The following is a 19,549-nucleotide window of genomic DNA, read 5'->3' as shown; positions in this document are numbered from 1 at the left end:
CCCCACCCGGTGGACCCCCGGGACCCTTCCGGTGGTCCTGGTACAATACCGGTGACCCCCGAAACTTATCCCGTGGCCGAAACTTGACTTCCTATATATAATTCTTCACCTCCGGACCATTCCGGAACTCCTCGTGACGTCCGGGATCTCATCCGGGACTCCGAACAACTTTCGGGTTTCTGCATACTCATATCTCTACAACCCTAGCGTCACCGAACCTTAAGTGTGTAGACCCTACGGGTTCGGGAGACATGCAGACATGACCGAGACGCCTCTTCGGTCAATAACCAACAGCGGGATCTGGATACCCATGTTGGCTCCCACATGTTCCATGATGATCTCATCGGATGAACCACGATGTCGAGGATTCAATCAATCCCGTATACAATTCCCTTTGTCAATCGGTATGTTACTTGCCCGAGATTCGATCGTCGGTATCCCAATACCTTGTTCAATCTCGTTACCGGCAAGTCTCTTTAATCGTACCGCAATGCATGATCCCGTGACTAACTCCTTAGTCACATTGAGCTCATTATGATGATGCATTACCGAGTGGGCCCAGAGATACCTCTCCGTCATACGGAGTGACAAATCCCAGTCTCGATCCGTGCCAACCCAACAGACACTTTCGGAGATACCCGTAGTGTACCTTTATAGGCACCCAGTTACGTTGTGACGTTTGGCACACCCAAAGTACTCCTACGGTATCCGGGAGTTGCACGATCTCATGGTCTAAGGAAAAGATACTTGACATTGGAAAAGCTCTAGCAAACGAACTACACGATCTTTGAGCTATGCTTAGGATTGGGTCTTGTCCATCACATCATTCTCCTAATGATGTGATCCCGTTATCAATGACATCCAATGTCCATAGTCAGGAAACCATAACTATCTGTTGATGAACGAGCTAGTCAACTAGAGGCTTACTAGGGACACGTTGTGGTCTATGTATTCACACATGTATTACGATTTCCGGATAACACAATTATAGCATGAACAATAGACAATTACCATGAACAAAGAAATATAATAATAACCATTTATTATTGCCTCTAGGGCATATTTCCAACAGTCTCCCACTTGCACTAGAGTCAACAATCTAGTTACATTGTGATGAATCGAACACCCATTGCGTCCTGGTGTTGATCATGTTTTGCTCTAGGGAGAGGTTTAGTCAACGGATCTGCTACATTCAGGTCCGTATGTACTTTACAAATATCTATGTCTCCATTTTGAACACTTTCACGAATGGAGTTGAAGCGACGCTTGATATGCCTGGTGTTCCTGTGAAACCTGGGCTCCTTGGCAAGGGCAATAGCTCCAGTGTTGTCACAAAAGAGAGTCATCGGGCCCGACACATTGGGAATCACCCCTAGGTCGGTAATGAACTCCTTCATCCAGACTGCTTCCTGTGCTGCCTCCGAGGCTGCCATGTACTCCGCTTCACATGTAGATCCCGCCACGACGCTTTGCTTGCAACTGCACCAGCTTACTGCTCCTCCATTCAAAATATACACGTATCCGGTTTGTGACTTCGAGTCATCCAGATCTGTGTCGAAGCTAGCGTCGACGTAACCCTTTACGACGAGCTCTTCGTCACCTCCATAAACGAGAAACATATCCTTAGTCCTCTTCAGGTACTTCAGGATATTCTTGACCGCTGTCCAGTGTTCCATGCCGGGATTACTTTGGCACCTTCCTACCAAACTTACGGCAAGGTTTACATCAGGTATGGTACACAGCATGGCATACATAATAGACCATATGGCCGAGGCATAGGGGATGACACTCATCTTTTCTCTATCTTCTGCCGTGGTCGGGCATTGAGCCGTGCTCAATTGCACACCTTGCAATACAGGCAAGAACCCCTTCTTGGACTAGTCCATATTGAACTTCTTCAATAACTTGTCAAGGTACATACTCTGTGAAAGACCAATGAGGCGTCTTGATCTATCTCTATAGATCTTGATGCCTAATATATAAGCAGCTTCTCCAAGGTCCTTCATTGAAAAACACTTATTCAAATAGGTCTTTATACTTTCCGAGAATTCTATATCATTTCCCATCAATAGTATGTCATCCACATATAATAAGAGAAATGCTACAGAGCTCCCACTCACTTTCTTGTAAACACAGGCTTCTCCATAAGTCTGTGTAAACCCAAACGCTTTGATCATCTCATCAAAGCGAATGTTCCAACTCCGAGATGCTTGCACCAGTCCATAGATGGAGCGCTGGAGCTTGCATACCTTGTTAGCATTCTTAGGATAGACAAAACCTTCCAGCTGCATCATATACAATTCTTCCTTAAGGAAGCCGTTAAGGAATGCCGTTTTGACGTCCATCTGCCATATCTCATAATCATAGTATGCGGCAATTTCTAACATGATTCGGACGGACTTCAGCTTCGCTACGGGTGAGAAAGTCTCATCGTAGTCAACCCCTTGAACTTGTCGATAACCCTTAGCGACAAGTCGAGCCTTATAGATGGTCACATTACCATCCGCGTCTGTCTTCTTCTTAAAGATCCATTTGTTTTCTATGGCTCGCCGATCATCGGGCAAGTCAGTCAAAGTCCATACTTCGTTTTCATACATGGATCCTATCTCGGATTTCATGGCTTCTAGCCATTTGTCGGAATCCGGGCCCGCCATCGCTTCTTCATAGTTCGAAGATTCATCGTTGTCTAACAACATGATTTCCAGGACAGGGTTGCCGTACCACTCTGGTGCGGAACGTGTCCTTGTGGACCTACGAAGTTCAGTAGTAACTTGATCCGAAGCTTCATGATCATCATCATTAACTTCCTCCCCAGTCGGTGTAGGCACCACAGGAACATCTTCCTGCGCTGCGCTACTTTCCGGTACGGAAGGGGTGACTATCACCTCATCAAGTTCCACTTTCCTCCCACTTACTTCCTTCGAGAGAAACTCTTTCTCCAGAAAGGACCCGTTCTTGGCAACGAAGATCTTGCCTTCGGATGTGAGGTAGAAGGTATACCCAATAGTTTCTTTAGGGTATCCTATGAAGACGCATTTCTCCGACTTGGGTTCGAGCTTTTCAGGTTGAAGTTTCTTGACATAAGCATCGCATCCCCAAACTTTTAGAAACGACAGCTTAGGTTTCTTCCCAAACCATAATTCATACGGTGTCGTCTCAACGGATTTCGACGGAGCCCTATTTAAAGTGAATGCGGCAGTCTCTAAAGCATAGCCCCAAAATGAGAGCGGTAAATCGGTAAGAGACATCATAGATCGCACCATATCCAATAGAGTGCGATTACGATGTTCGGACACACCGTTTCACTGAGGTGTTCCAGGCGGCGTGAGTTGTGAAACGATTCCACATTTCCTTAAGTGCGCACCAAATTCGTGACTTAAATATTCTCCACCACGATCTGATCGTAAGAATTTTATTTTTCTGTCACGTTGATTCTCAACCTCACTCTGAAATTCCTTGAACTTTTCAAAGGTTTCAGACTTGTGTTTCATTAGGTGGACATACCCATATCTACTTAAATCATCAATGAGAGTGAGAACATAACGATATCCTCCGCGAGCCTCAACACGCATTGGACCGCACACATCGGTATGTATGATTTCCAATAAGTTGGTTGCTCGCTCCATTGTTCCGGAGAACGGAGTCTTGGTCATCTTACCCATGAGGCATGGTTCGCACGTGTCAAATGATTCGTAATCAAGAGACTCCAAAAGTCCATCTGCATGGAGCTTCTTCATGCGCTTGACACCAATGTGACCAAGGCGGCAGTGCCACAAGTATGTGGGACTATCGTTATCAACTTTACATATTTTGGTATTCACACTATAAATATGTGTAACATCACGTTCGAGATTCATCAAGAATAAACCACTGACCAGCGGGGCATGACCATAAAACATATCTCTCAAATAAATAGAACAACCATTATTCTCGGATTTAAATGAGTAGCCATCTCGAATTAAACGAGATCCAGATACAATGTTCATGCTCAAAGCTGGCACTAAATAACAATTATTGAGGTTTAAAACTAATCCCGTAGGTAGATGCAGAGGTAGCGTGCCGACGGCGATCACATCGACCTTGGAACCATTCCCGACGCGCATCGTCACCTCGTCCTTTGCCAGTCTCCGTTTATTCCGCAGTTCCTGTTTTGAGTTAGAAATTTAAGCAACCGCACCGGTATCAAATACCCAGGAGCTACTACGAGTACCGGTAAGGTACACATCAATTAGATGTATATCACATATACCTTTGGTGTTGCCGGCCTTCTTGTCCGCTAAGTATTTGGGGCAGTTCCGCTTCCAGTGACCACTTCCCTTGCAATAAAAGCACTCAGTCTCAGGCTTGGGTCCATTCTTTGACTTCTTCCCGGCAACTGGCTTACCGGGCGCGGCAACTCCCTTGCCGTCCTTCTTGAAGTTCTTCTTACCCTTGCCCTTCTTGAACTTAGTGGTTTTATTCACCATCAACACTTGATGTTCTTTTCTGATCTCCACCTCCGCTGATTTCAGCATCGAATATACCTCAGGAATGGTCTTTTCCATCCCCTGCATATTGAAGTTCATCACAAAGCTCTTGTAGCTTGGTGGAAGCGACTGAAGGATTCTGTCAATGACCGCATCATCCGGGAGATTAACTCCCAGCTGAGACAAGCGGTTGTGTAACCCAGACATTCTGAGTATGTGCTCACTAACAGAACTATTCTCCTCCATTTTACAGCTGAAGAACTTGTAGGAGACTTCATATCTCTCGACCCAGGCATGAGCTTGGAAAACCATTTTCAGCTCTTCGAACATCTCATATGCTCCATGCTTCTCAAAACGCTTTTGGAGCCCCGGTTCTAAGCTGTAAAGTATGCCGCACTGAACGAGGGAGTAATCATCAGCACGAGATTGCCAAGCGTTCATAACGTCTTGGTTCTCTGGGATTGGTGCTTCACCTAGCGGTGCTTCTAGGACATAATCTTTCTTGGCTGCTATGAGGATGATCCTCAGGTTCCGGACCCAGTCCGTATAGTTGCTGCCATCATCTTCCAGCTTGGTTTTCTCTAGGAACACGTTGAAGTTGAGGACAACGTGGGCCATTTGATCTACAAGACATATTGTAAAGATTTTAGACTAAGTTCATGATAATTAAGTTCATATAATCAAATTATTCAATTAACTCCCACTCAGATAGACATCCCTCTAGTCATCTAAGTGAAACATGATCCGAGTTAACTAGGCCGTGTCCGATCATCACGTGAGACGGACTAGTCAAGATCGGTGAACATCTCCATGTTGATCGTATCTTCTATACGACTCATGCTCGACCTTTCGGTCCTCCGTGTTCCGAGGCCATGTCTGTACATGCTAGGCTCGTCAAGTCAACCTAAGTGTATTGCGTGTGTTCCGAGGCCATGTCTGTACATGCTAGGCTCGTCAACACCCGTTGTATGCGAACGTTAGAATCTATCACACCCGATCATCACGTGGTGCTTCGAAACAACGATCCTTCGCAACGGTGCATAGTTAGGGTGAACACTTTCTTGAAATTATTATAAGGGATCATCTTACTTACTACCGTCGTTCTAAGCAAATAAGATGCAAAAACATGATAAACATCTCATGCAATCAAATAGTGACATGATATGGCCAATATCATTTTGCTCCTTTGATCTCCATCTTCGGGGCACCATGATCATCTTCGTCACCGGCATGACACCATGATCTCCATCATTGTGTCTTCATGAAGTTGTCACGCCAACGATTACTTCTACTTCTATGGCTAACGCGTTCAGCAATAAAGTAAAGTAATTTACATGGCGTTATTCAATGACACGCAGGTCATACAAAATAATAAAGACAACTCCTATGGCTCCTGCCGGTTGTCATACTCATCGACATGCAAGTCGTGATTCCTATTACAAGAATATGATCAATCTCATACATCACATATATCATTCATCACATCTTCTCGCCATATCACATCACATAGCACATGCTGCAAAAACAAGTTAGACGTCCTCTAATTGTTGTTGCAAGTTTTTACGTGGCTTGTATAGGTTTCTAGCAAGAACGTTTCTTACCTACGTAAAACCACAACGTGATATGCCAATTTCTATTTACCCTTCATAAGGACCCTTTTCATCGAATCCGTTCCGACTAAAGTGGGAGAGACAGACACCCGCTAGCCACCTTATGCAACTAGTGCATGTCAGTCGGTGGAACCTGTCTCACGTAAGCGTACGTGTAAGGTCGGTCCGGGCCGCTTCATCCCACAATGCCGCCGAAACAAGATAAGACTAGTAGCGGCAAGAAGAATTGGCAACATCTACGCCCACAACTGCTTTGTGTTCTACTCGTGCATAGTAACTACGCATAGGCCTGGCTCATGATGCCACTGTTGGGGATTGTAGCAGAATTTTAAAATTTTCCTACGCTCACCAAGATCCATCTATGGAGTATACTAGCAACGAGGGAAAGGAGTGCATCTACATACCCTTGTAGATCGCGAGCGGAAGCGTTCCAATGAACGAGGTTGATGGAGTCGTACTCGCCGTGATCCAAATCACCGATGACCGAGTGCCGAACGGACGGCACCTCCGCGTTCAACACACGTACGGAGCAGCGACGTCTCCTCCTTCTTGATCCAGCAAGGGGGAAGGAGAGGTTGATGGAGATCCAGCAGCACGACGGCGTGGTGGTGGATGTAGCGGGATCTCGGCAGGGCTTCGCCGAGCTTCTGCGAGAGGGAGAGGTGTTGCAGGGGAGGAGGGAGGCGCCAAAGGCTGTAGTCCTACTGCCCTCCCTCCCCCCTTTATATAGGCCCCCTGGGAGGGGGGGGGCGCCGGCCTGGAACCCATCTACATGGGGTGCGGTGGCCAGGGGGGAGACTTGCCCCCCAAGGCAAGTGGGGCGCCCCCCCCCCTAGGGTTTCCAACCCTAGGCGCAGGGGGGAGGCCCATGGGGGGTGCCCCAGCCCACTAAGGGCTGGTTCCCTTCCCACTTCAGCCCATGGGGCCCTTCGGGATAGGTGGCCCCACCCGGTGGACCCCCGGGACCCTTCCGGTGGTCCCGGTACAATACCGGTGACCCCCGAAACTTTCCCCGTGGCCGAAACTTGACTTCCTATATATAATTCTTCACCTCCGGACCATTCTGGAACTCCTCGTGACGTCCGGGATCTCATCCGGGACTCCGAACAACTTTCGGGTTTCTGCATACTCATATCTCTACAACCCTAGCGTCACCGAACCTTAAGTGTGTAGACCCTACGGGTTCGGGAGACATGCAGACATGACCGAGACGCCTCTCCGGTCAATAACCAACAGCGGGATCTGGATACCCATGTTGGCTCCCACATGTTCCACGATGATCTCATCGGATGAACCACGATGTCGAGGATTCAATCAATCCCGTATACAATTCCCTTTGTCAATCGGTATGTTACTTGCCCGAGATTCGATCGTCGGTATCCCAATACCTTGTTCAATCTCGTTACCGGCAAGTCTCTTTAATCGTACCGCAATGAATGATCCCGTGACTAACTCCTTAGTCACATTGAGCTCATTATGATGATGCATTACCGAGTGGGCCCAGAGATACCTCTCCGTCATACGGAGTGACAAATCCCAGTCTCGATCTGTGCCAACCCAACAGACACTTTCGGAGATACCCGTAGTGTACCTTTATAGTCACCCAGTTACGTTGTGACGTTTGGCACACCCAAAGTACTCCTACGGTATCCGGGAGTTGCACGATCTCATGGTCTAAGGAAAAGATACTTGACATTGGAAAAGCTCTAGCAAACGAACTACACGATCTTTGAGCTATGCTTAGGATTGGGTCTTGTCCATCACATCATTCTCCTATTGATGTGATCCCGTTATCAATGACATCCAATGTCCATAGTCAGGAAACCATAACTATCTGTTGATCAACGAGCTAGTCAACTAGAGGCTTACTAGGGACACGTTGTGGTCTATGTATTCACACATGTATTACGATTTCCGGATAACACAATTATAGCATGAACAATAGACAATTACCATGAACAAAGAAATATAATAATAACCATTTATTATTGCCTCTAGGGCATATTTCCAACACTTCGGACACTTCACCGGCAACATTCACGAGCTTCTCGCATCCATCTGTGTCAAACCCATGCTGTGCAACGATACTGAGACTCATCATCCTCAATGCGGTAGATGCCACACCATTCCACCTTGGCAAAAATGTTGTGCAAGTCTAGTCCCGGGAAAGAACCTGGGGTAACACAAACATTCACGAGCTTCTCGCATCCATCTGTGTCAAACCCATGTTGTGCAACGACACTGAGACTCATCGTCCTCAATGCGGTCGATGCCACACCATTCCACCTTGGCAAAAATGTTGTGCAAGTCCAGTCCCGGGAAAGAACCTGGGGTAACACAAACTTCAAGACGCCGCCCTCAAAAGGGGAAGTGACGCAAGATCGAGGTCATGGTCCGACCTTCCGCCGCATGAGGCCATGGTTTGACCTCCCACCGCAAGGTCTAGGCCTTGATCCCAAGATGTGACCCGAGAGCTAACGAGGTTGAAGAGCTCCACGAGGACCCCTCAGGAGGAGAGCGAGATCCGCATAAGCCACACCGCCGACTGCCGCCTAGAGCAAATCTTTCTGCGCACACCCACGCCGTGTAACGCCGCTGAGACTCATCGTCCTCAATGCAGTAGACGCCACACCATTCCACCTTGGCAAAAATGTTGTGCAAGTCCAGACCCAGGAAAAACCTGGGGTAACACAAACTTCAAGACACCACCCTCAAAAGGGGAAGTAATGCAAGATCGATGTCATGGTCTGACCTTCCGCGAAAAGATCAAGGTCGCAGTCTGACCTTCACCCGCAAGATCTAGGCCTTGACCCCGATATGTGACCCAAGAGCTGACGAGGTTGAAGAGCTCCACGACGACCCCTCGGGAGGAGAGCGAGATCCGAAGACACCACACCACCGACTTCCGCCAAGAGCAAATCTTTCTGCGCACACCCACGTTGTCGAACTAATGCGGGAATACCCGCACGTACCACTGGCCTGCAAACCCACCGGTACAAACACTTGTTCCGCGAACAAAAGTCATTCTTACTCCAGGTTCGGGATACATATTCATCTCAATGGTGTTCGGGATACATATTTGTGGCGAGTTTTGAACTTGTTCCGAGAACAACAGTCGATGTTAGGGAAGGTACATATAAGCCTCGAATGGTGTTCTGAGTACACATTTCTGGTGAGTTCTCAACTTGTTCCAGGAACAATAGTCGTTCTTGTTCCAGGTACATATAAGCCTCGGATGGTGTTCGAGGTATTTATTTATGGTGAGTTTTGAACTTCTTCTTAGAACAACAGTCGTTCTTGTTCAAGGTACATATAAGCCTTGGATGATGTTGCTGGCACATTTTTACGTGAGTTTTGAACTTGTTCCGGGAACACACAATTGTTCTTGTTCCAGGTGCAGATAAACCTTAGATGGTGTTCGGGGTACATATTTGTGGTGAGTTCTAAACTTATTGTGAGAACATCATTCGTTCTTGTTCCAGGTACATATAAGCCTCGGATTGTGTTCCAGGTACATATTTGTGGTGAGTTTTGAACTTGTTTCAGGAGCACATAGTTGTTCTTATTCCGGCTACATATAAGCCCGATGGTGTTCCGATTACACATTTGTGGTGAGTTCTCGTTGTTGTTCCTGGTACATATAAGCCTTAGACGGTGTTCACGGTATTTATTTATGGTGAGTTCTGAACTTCTTCTAAGAACAACAGTCGTTCTTGTTCCAGGTACATATAAGTCTTGGATGATGTTCCCAGTACATTTTTTTGTGAGTTCTGAACTTGTTCCAGGAACACAGAATTGTTCTTGTTCCAGGTGCAGATAAGCCTTCGATGGTGTTCGGGGTACATATTTGTACTGAGTTCTGAACTTATTGCGAAAATAACATCCGTTCTTGTTCCAGGTACATATAAGCCTCGGATTATGATCCATATACATATTTGTGGTGTGTTTTGAACTTGTTCGAGGACCACATAGTCGTTCTTATTCCGGATACATATAAGCCCGATGGTGTTCTGATTACACATTTGTGGCGAGTTCTGAGCATGTTCTAGGAACAACAATCATTCTTGTTCCACGCACATATAAGCTTCGGAAGGTGTTCGTGGTATATATTTGTGGTAAGTTCTGAACTTGTTCCAAGAAGAATAGTTGTTCTTGTTCGATGTACATATAATCCTCAGATATTGTTCTTGTTACAAACTTGTGGTGAGTTCTAAACTTGTTTCAGGAACACACAGTCGTGCTTGTTCCAGGTACATGTAATATCCGTATGGTGTTCCGGATACACATTTCTGATGAGTTATGAACATCATCTGAGGCTTATATATACCCAGAACATCAACTGAGACCTATATACACCTGGAATATCATTTCAAGCTTATATGTACCTGGAACAAGAACGACCGTGTGTTCCAGGAACAAGTTTAGAACTCACCATAAATGTCTACCAGGAACATGCTCCAAGTCTTATATGTACCTGAAACCAGAACGACTATTGTTCTCGGAACAAGTTCAGAATACACCAAAAATAAATACCTCGACCACCATCCGAGCCTTATATGTTCCTGGAAAAAGAACGACGGTTGTTCACCACAAATGTGTACCTAGAACACCATCCGGGGGTTATATGTACCTGGAACAAGAATGACTATGTGTTCCGGGAACATGTTCTGAACTCATCATGTTTGTGTAACCAGAACACCTTCCGAAGCTTATATGTACATGGAACAAGAACGACTATTTTTCTTGGAACAAGTACATAACTCACTACAAATATGTACCCCGAACACCATCTGGGGCTTATATGTACTTGGGAAAATGAACTACTGTGTGTTCCTGGATCAAATTCAGAACTCACTGTAAATGTGTACCGGGAACACCATCTGAGGCTTATATGTACCTGGAAGAAGTTCATAACTCACCACAAATAAAGAGCTGTTTTACGGTGATTGGGTTAGTACTCGGAGTACTTAGCAGTACTTACATCTCTGATCACGTCTGATTTTTATTAGCCGTCCGATCTTGCGGGGAATTAAACTTGATTAAATTTAATATGTTAATTGCGATAAGGGCATAATGGTCCAGGGGGAAATATCTTTTCTTGAACCGATCACTTGAGGACCAGATCCATGTCTACTCGATCCAGATCAGAATCCTCATCCGATCTATTCGTCGCCGCTCCTGACCTTCTCCGTCCTCGACCTGCCCGGTGAGAGGAATAAATTCATCATCCTCGTCCTCCACCCAACCAACCCCAGCCCCCCCACGCCGTCACCGAAGAAGAAGAAGGGCGGATCTGCGCCGGCTGAATCGGCGGCGACGGCGGCGGATGATCCCATCTCTTCGCGCGTACCAGGTATGAATCCAGTTTATTAGATTCATCATCCATGCTAGGATAGTACTTGTTGGGCGTTGATGATTGGTTTCCCTCACATGTCAAACGAGCAAAGTCTTTTCCATGCACTTGTCTTTGCCTATGAGCTATTTCACACCTGCAACATTGATAAACAGAAAGATGTTGATGATTGGTTTCCCTCACATGTCATATGCAGGAAGACATGGCGTATGCAAGTGATGAGAGTATGTTCGAGTATCTAAATGTTGTCAGCAAGATGTTTGAGAGTGAGGCTGAAGGCTATGAATTCTACAAAAAATATGCTCTTGAAAAAGGTTTTAGTGTGAGGAAAAGCTACGTTGAGTGGGATGGATCCAACAAATACATAATTTTAAGGAAAATTGTGTGTAGTCGTCAAGGGTTTCGCGAAGAGAAGCACATGAAAAGAAAGATGGAAGATAGAAAGAGGAGGCCACGAAGTTTAACTCGTGTTGGGTGTAATGCTAAATTGGTCATTACGAGACAGGAGGAAACCGGTCGGTGGTTTGTCAAGGATTTCATCGATGAGCACAGCCATCCTCTAGCCCCACGGGATCTTTCTTGTCTGCTGCGTTCGCACAGACGAATTAGCGATGAGCAGAAAGCGGACATTGCGGACATGGAAAAATGTGGGATCCGCAAATACCGTATTATGGATATTTTGTGCTTTCAATACGGTGGATTTGATAAGGTTGGATGCATAAAGAGGGACATTTATAATTTCTGCCATGCTATTAAGCAGGAGACAATCAGTGCCGGTGATGCTAATACGGTGATCATGCACATGATGGCGAGGCGAGAGCGAGATGTGGATTTTTTTCTTCAAGTACTTGGTAGACGAGCATGGCCATCTGAAGGGACTGTTCTGGGCTGATAGTCAATCGCGACTTGACTACAGGCTTTCGGAGACGTCATTGTTTTCGATAGCACATACAGAACCAACAAATACAATCTGCCATTCGTGCCGTTTGTCGGGTTGAATCACCACCGGAGCACTGTCATTTTTGGCTGTGGTATAATTTCTCATGAAACAAGCCAGTCATACGAGTGGATGTTGCGGACCTTTTCTGATTGCATGGCACAGAATCATCCGATATCTGTGATCACAGATGGGGACCTTGCAATGCAGAGAGCAATCAGGGTGGTGTGGCCAGACTCAAACCATAGACTATGTATATGGCAAATTCAGCAGAACATTGTACGCCATCTGCATGATGACGACGTAAAGGAGGAATTCAGATCTTTCATTTATGATACTTCTTCCATTGAAGAGCATGAGATAGAATAGATATACTTCTTACAACGGAATAAAGTAACCAGTGAGGAGTCTTGGCTGCATCAGATGTATCAAATGAGAAAGTTGTGGTGTGCTCCATATCTTGAGGGGCGTTGTTTCCTAGGATTGAGCAGCAATCAGAGGAGTGAGAGCTTGAACTCTGTGCTACATACACATCTTGAGGGTAAGATGTCGTTGTTTGAAATGCTAGAGCACTATGAGCGTTGCCTTGCGTCGCGACGGATTAACGAAGCTCTCCATGACGCCGAAGCCTTGCAGTCCGTTCCATTTACAGAGGAAAATGCTTCGCCGCTTGAGAAACACGCCGCAACAGTTTTCACACCTAGTGTCTTTAAGATGGTCTTATGGAGCATAGATGCCGTCAGCAAATGTCAGATCAGAGAGATACTAGATGGATCAGAAGATTCCACTTATGTTGTGTCCAAGCAGGAAAGAATGGATAAAAAGTTTGGAGTGCGCATTGAAGAGCAAGGAGGTCTTTTGCACAGGGTGAGTTGTTCTTGCCGTAAGCTGGAATGCGCAGGCACACCATGTTCCCACATTTTTTACATATTGGGGATTTTAAAACAAACAATTCTACCCAGTTGTTGCGTTCCCACTAGGTGGACTATGAATGCAAAATGTGCATACGCACCTACCAGAAAAAACCAGATGTATGACTATTCGGTAAGCCTGCAGAGGTACCGCGAGTTGCAGAATTGTAGTCACGCCGCAAGTTTCAAGGCATGCCACTCTGATGAGGACTATCACCATCTAATTATGCTTTTGCAAGCACAACATCATGGCAAGCAATCAAGTTTTGAACAAGCTGACAGCAAGGAGTCAACTAATGCTCAGCATAACAACATTAGGTTTGGCCCGTTGATGCCGCACTCGGAGAAAGTTGATAAGGTTCTGGATCCCATGCATGTGCCAGGCCGAGGTGCACCGAAGAAAAGGCTGCAAGCAAAGACAAAGAAGTCAAGATCACAGAATATCTGTGGCTATTGCAAGAATCCTGGTCACAATCGACGTAAATGCGCTAAATTGCTAGAGGTACGAAATATGTTCATATTTATTTTTTGCATGTGTTTTACTCATAATTGATGTCCATGTGATTTATTCTATTCTTCTGTGTAGGATCTCGAGGCTGAACTGTGATGTCTACATACAGCATGAATCGACGATGAGCCAGAGAAAGTCGTGTGCCATTCAGCTTTGTGTGACGTGGTCTTTACATTCTATTTCATCGTGACAGTAATTTAGTGAGGTGCGGTTGTACTGCCATGTTACTGTATTAGTTCGACATCTTTCGTTTCCATTTTCTGTGTGTATCATTTGATGTCCAACTTTAAGAATAATGATGTATTTCGAACAGGAATAAGGGCTAGCATGGAGCACTTGTTATTGTCGAGTAGAATAATTTTTGTGATGTATTTCTGCACGCACGCACGGCCGCCAGACGGATCTCCCGCGCGATCCCACGGTCTGCATGGCTCATGCATGGCAGGCCGTTTTCGTACGTCGACCCAAACACCGGCCCATCCGAGGTTGCAGCTCCGGACGGCCCACGTCACGTACGATCTCGCGCGTTGTTCTCGTGTAACTAAAAATAGTCCCACCTCGCCCCTCGACCAGATCCTTTACCTGCTTAAATACCTTCATCGAGGTGATTTTAGCAAGCATTGGTCCTCATTGTAGGATGAATATGATTCTTCACCCTTACTATGGTTGTCATGCATATTCATAATCATCATGCATATTCTTCATTTAGAGATCATTAATGACTGACGTATTTTTTAAATAAGCGGGGCCCAATGGGGTGTGCTTGGAAATATTTGAGAAACCTCCATGCAGGTTCATCTTCATTGCATGCAAATCGGGCGGCAGCCGCTGTGCCAGCAGCTGTCAAGGCCTTGATGAATCACTATTCACATGCAGGTCCCCGACTCTTGCATGCAGGTGCCTGGTTTTTGCATGAAGGTCCTAGGGTCGCATCATTGGTTGAGGAAGTATCTCTAGAGTGTTTCGAACTGACATTGCCCAGGGCATAAAAAATTCAAAAAAATACAAAACCTTGGAAACCTAGCATTGTTTGTGCTAGAGATCATGTGTGCCAAAATTGAGGTGATTTGGAGGTGGTCGAAAAAATGCCCGCATTCCGGAGGGACCATTTGGTCTAACTTAAGCCAGTTTCTGAAAAAAGGTGAATTTTTCCACCACCTCCAAATCACCCAAATTTTCTTGTACATGGTGACACACATGTCTATGAAAGAAATTTTTGAAAAAAATTATTTTACAATGTCCCCTTGAGGCATAGACCGATGTTTTCAGCAGTCAGTCTAAAGGGCATTATAAATTCAAAAAAATACAAAACCTTGGAAACCTAACATTGTTTGTGCAAGAGATCATGTGTGCCAAAATTGAGGTGATTTCGAGGTGGTCGAAAAAATGCCCGCATTCCGGAGGGACCATTTGGTCTAACTTAAGCCAGTTTTTGAAAAAAGGTGAATTTTTCCACCACCTCCAAATCACCCAAATTTTCTTGTACATGTTGACACACATGTGCCAAACATGCCTATGAAAGAAATTTTTGAAAAAAATTATTTTACAATGCCCCCTTGAGGCATAGACCGATGTTTTCAGCAGTCAGTCTAGAGGGCATTATAAATTCAAAAAAATACAAAACCTTGGAAACCTAGCATTGTTTGCGCAAGAGATCATGTTTGCCAAAATTGAGGTGATTTGGAGGTGGTCGAAAAAATGCCCGCATTCCGGAGGGACCATTTGGTCTTAAGCCAGTTTTTGAAAAAGGTGAATTTTTCCACCGCCTCCAAATGACCCAAATTTTCTTGTACATGGTGACACACATGTGCCAAACATGTCTATGAAAGAAATTTTTGAAAAAAATTATTTTACAATGCCCCCTTGTGGCATAGACCGATGTTTTCAGCAGTCAGTCTAGAGGGCATTATAAATTCAAAAAAATTCAAAAAAATACAAAACCTTGGAAACCTAGCATTGTTTGTGCAAGAGATCATGTATGTCAAAATTGAGGTGATTTGGAGGTGGTCGAAAAAATGCCCGCATTCCGGAGGGACCATTTGGTCTAACTTAAGCCAGTTTTTGAAAAAAGGTGAATTTTTCCACCGCCTCCAAATCACCCAAATTTTCTTGTACATGGTGACACACATGTGCCAAACATGTCTATGAAAGAAAATTTTGAAAAAAATTGTTTTACAATGCCCCCTTGAGGCATAGACCGATGTTTTCAGCAGTCAGTCAAGAGGGCATTATAAATTCAAAAAAATTCAAAAAAATACAAAACCTTGTAAACCTAGCATTGTTTGGGCAAGAGATCATGTGTGCCAAAATTGAGGTGATTTGGAGGTGGTCAAAAAAATGCCCGCATTCAGGAGGGACCATTTGGTCTAACTTAAGCCAGTTTTTGAAAAAAGGTGAATTTTTCCACCGCCTCCAAATCACCCAAATTTTCTTGTACATGGTGACACACATGTGCCAAACATGTCTATGAAAGAAATTTTTGAAAAAAATTATTTTACAATGCCCCCTTGAGGCATAGACCGATGTTTTCAGCAGTCAATCTAGAGGGCATTATAAATTCAAAAAAATTCAAAAAAATACGAAAACTTGGAAACCTAGGTTTGTTTGTGGAATAGATCATGTGTGCAACATGTATATGAAAGAAATTTTTGAAAACAATTATTTTACAATGTCCCTTGAGGTATAGACCGGCGTTTTGAGCATTAAATCAGGGTGTGTACAACTCTAGCTTGTTCTTGCCAAAATGCAGCATGATGGACAGGCTGCAGTGGAAATAATGGTGACAAATGAAAAAAATGAAATAGACAAAAAAAGCCCGCCTACTTGCCCGCTTTCACAATTCAACGGCCTGCATACGACTAGTAACCCAATCATTTATTGGGCCAGGATGCAGAGGCCCGCCAGATTGTGAAAACAGGTAACAAGTAGGCCCCACAGGGCAGGGACGGAGACGGTTAGGCAATGTGCTGCCCGCTTAAGAAAGGAACTTGAGAGGGAAAGCTCAGCCCGCTATATAAACCGGTGCTAGCTCCCCTCGCTCGGCGAGGTGGGACTAAACTCCCTGCACCCCTGGGATGTGCCCGGCGCGAAGCTCGCTTGGGCCTAATTCGGGTGGGCCGTCCCACGCCAGCCTCACCCGCTGGGTCGCTGGATGGACCGTTGGGCCATCTCGTTGTCTGCGCCTGAGGCCTGCATGCATGGGAAGGGCGGCGACATGGGTTTGCATGCGCGGGTGGCGGACGTGCATGCATGCGAGCGAGGCGATTAAAACCTGATTTTCACACATTTCGATTCAACGTGGCAATTAAAACCTTGGTTTCACACTTTTTTGATCCACCCGCATGTATTCAACGTGGCAATTAAAGCCTTGGTTTCACACTTTTTTGATCCACCCGCATCTATTCAACGTGGCAATTAAAGTGGCATATGGATCGTTCGACGCGGCTAGTTTGAACGTAAGCGCGGTCGGTTCCCTTCCCTTCCCCTTTCCCTATTTAAACCACCAGCCCTCACCTTCTGCACACATCCATTTGTGCCGCCCTTCTCTTCTTCCCCAAACCCAGAGCACTCTCTGAGCGAGCCGCGAGGATGCAGTACAACGGCCCCACCTACCGGCTCCCACCGACCATGCCGGAGAGACAGTATCCGGCCGGCGTCGTCGTGGAGAGCACGCTTCGCGTGTGGGCGTTCTCATGCTGGAGGGGTGCAAGGGGCTTTGCCCAGTGGTTCCTCCGTGCGGGCTTCGCCCAGCTCCCGGCGGGCTCGCCGGTGATGTTCCGACTGGATGAAGTGCGTCCAAACTCCTGGTCTCCGCCGATAGGGCTCACCGTCACCTTCACCAACAGATTTGATGCGTACTACCTCCTTGGCAAGGTGTTTTGGTGTGGATGCGAATTCATCGCATTCACAACCCACAACATCTTCACAAACTTCGACTGCGTCTTCCCCACCCGCGACGGTATGCACACCCTCCCCTACTACATCGGCGAGGACGGGATGAAGAGGAGCACTGGAGAGGAGGCACAGTGAAGATGGTGGTGAAGGCCCGGTCTCGTCAGCTTGTCTTGCCCTAGCGTGTTAGGGCAAGTTTTTTATCTTTTAAATATTTCTATTAAATCATGTTGTTGGTTCTACCGTGAACTTTATCTATCCGAACTATGTTATGATTTCTACCCGTCTATTTGATATGTTGTTGGTTATCTGTGTTTTGCTTGCTATTTCTATCTTCTTCCCTTGATATTTCTATCTTATTTGACGTCAAAACCAGCAAGTTTTGGGGTTAGCTCAGATTTCACGCGGCCCACGGGGGTGTGCTTGCGCGCTTGATGGAAAAAATTGGTGTCATTCAACTTAGCCGTTCGGGTAGCAGGGGATGTTCCGTCTGGGAAGACGGATTTTTTCAGCATGCTTGAAATGGACCCAATTTTTTTTTGAAACCCTTGTACCAACATGACAAGCATCCATGCCAACTGGAAATTGTTTTGCGACGTTGTATGGTTTTGTAGGCTATAATGATTACACGTGTAGATGAAAGGCACGAAAAAACAGTTTCAACAAAGACAACATAAATGCTATTTTACAAGTTTTATAGATGGAAACTTCTTTAGATGCAATGCCATCTCACAAACAACTCAGAAACAACTGTATGATTGATCATAAAACACATGCATTGTTGTTCAAAGAACTGTCTCATGAATAAATTGTACCATAATTGCAAACATAGTGTGAAACAGAAAAAAAAATGTTTGTTTGCAACAAAATAATCCTGGTTTGAAGCTTAAACTGGTTGAAAAACAATTGAGCCTACTCCATATGGTCTTCTGCACTGCCAAAATCCAGTGACCTCTTGCGTTGCGACGTTGGAGATTGCGTCGGGCTTGGCGACGACCCATGTGCTTCAATCTTTTTCTCTTTAACATCAATGTAACCATACAACTGAAGTTGTTCTTGTTCTTTCTCCGCCAACTCTCTAGCAAGACCCTCCATTTCTTGGATTCTCACTTCCTGTAGAAAACCATAGGAATTGTATTAGGAAGAACATAAAAATGACGTAGCCATAAACTAGATGCATGTAACATGTAAAATTTGAACCTCTGGATCAATGTCATCCTCGGGAAAACAACCCGTAGTTCTATTGTACACAATGTACAGGTGACATGTCTTGCTGCCATTCAGATCAGAAAGCATTTTTTCTACATCATCTGGTCCTGCAATCAAGAACATTCCTTCTGGCAGCTTCCACGCAGACCTGGGTAAGAAGTAGTACAGTTCTGCTCCTAGTTTGCAACCAAAAGTATCTCTCATTTCACTCATAATGAGATCGTAGGTCACTTTGGCGGGTTCAAAAATTCTGACTTCTGCCGGGTGTTCATCAAAGTATGCTCTCGGGACATGTGACATCTCATCATCCCTACTAACAAAAAATTCCATGACCAACACCTAGTATCTCACATCAGAGTTAATACATTCAATGAGTAAAGGGGCAAACATAATTTTTTATGTGCATAGCAACATTGCGGTGTTGTTACCTGCTTTTGTGGAATGTATCCTTCATGTGGAGTGACTGGGGATTGTGCCATCTCAAACCTTCTCACCTTGTTATGTGGAATGTATCCTTCATGTGGTGTGACTGGGGACTCTGCCATCACACGTTTCTTATCCTGCGTATGAAACGTCGACAGTGGGTTTACACACAAATTTTAAAAGGTCATACCATATCTTGGGTATGGCATCGTTGGGAGGTACTTACAAGGGGAGAATT

Source organism: Aegilops tauschii, chromosome 2, assembly GCF_002575655.3.
Source record: "Aegilops tauschii subsp. strangulata cultivar AL8/78 chromosome 2, Aet v6.0, whole genome shotgun sequence".
NCBI classification, from domain to species: domain Eukaryota; kingdom Viridiplantae; phylum Streptophyta; class Magnoliopsida; order Poales; family Poaceae; genus Aegilops; species Aegilops tauschii.
This window is presented reverse-complemented; position numbering follows the sequence as displayed.